This window comes from Octopus bimaculoides, chromosome 1 (assembly GCF_001194135.2).
Source record: "Octopus bimaculoides isolate UCB-OBI-ISO-001 chromosome 1, ASM119413v2, whole genome shotgun sequence".
NCBI classification, from domain to species: Eukaryota; Metazoa; Mollusca; class Cephalopoda; order Octopoda; family Octopodidae; genus Octopus; species Octopus bimaculoides.
This window is the reverse complement of record NC_068981.1, coordinates 117,736,779-117,737,714: the sequence shown is the minus strand read 5'-3', so window position 1 is coordinate 117,737,714 and position 936 is coordinate 117,736,779. Positions and strand designations below refer to the sequence as shown.

General features: G+C 36.6%; 1 protein-coding gene across 1 annotated transcript in view; it reads left to right on the top strand.

Moving 5' to 3' along the window:
• The window catches only part of LOC106882841 (pappalysin-1), a 160,480-nt gene that overhangs the window by 3,425 nt on the left and 156,119 nt on the right, over positions 1-936 (top strand). The window lies entirely within an intron of this gene.

Below are 936 nucleotides of genomic sequence, written 5' to 3'. Positions count from 1 at the left end.
ATACATACATACATACATATATATAACGTGACGGGCTGCGTGTATACACCATTGAACTGGCCGAAAAGGGTCGAAATCATTTGTTGTTTAGATGAAAAGTATAAAATGACTCTTTTTTCCAGTTCTCAAAGCATTTCTTGTATTTTTATTCATATATACAAATTTATTGCTGTGAAAACTCTCAACATTTTCGATATATAATAAGTGGAAACTCGTTAAGGGGTGAGCGGAGAGCAGGAGAAATCTTCCGATAAATGATTCCCGTCAAACAGGTGCATCTGAAACCAAGGCTGTGGTTCTCAACCGGGGTCCATATGGCCCCTGAACGTCCATATTAGATTTTGGCGGGTTCACTCAACAAGATAGTAAACTGAGGATCGACAATAGTATCACCTGGGAAAATGTTGCTTTAGATGTATGTTTTGGCATGTATAGCAAGAAAAAGTTTTCTTTCACATTTTACATAGTTCAACCGACACAAGTTAATGTGTGAAAAACAAAGTAGGAATTTTAAAGGAATTTTCTGTAAAACTAGTTTTCAAACAACAAATGGTAATGGAGAGCCACCAGTATAAAATATTAATCAAAGGGGTCAATATACAAATTAAACGGTTGAGAAACCCTGCTCCAAGAGAGCGGCGCCCACCTAGGTCATTACTTCTAAACTTCCTCTTTCTGATTTCAAAAGCTAGTTTCGGTTGATCTTATTTCCTTGAACTGTATTGCATACCGCTCGGCCTCGAAGACCACAGTAATACTTGCGCTGCGGATCTATTTCGGTCTGGGTTTTTTTTCTCATACGTACAATATAGGTACTCAAGTATGAGTCCAGAGCATCTTATAGCGGAAACAGCTGTAAGCTAATGAAGTTCATTAGATGATCTTTTATTCCTTTGGCATCTCTTTTTCTTATATATATGTATATATATATATATA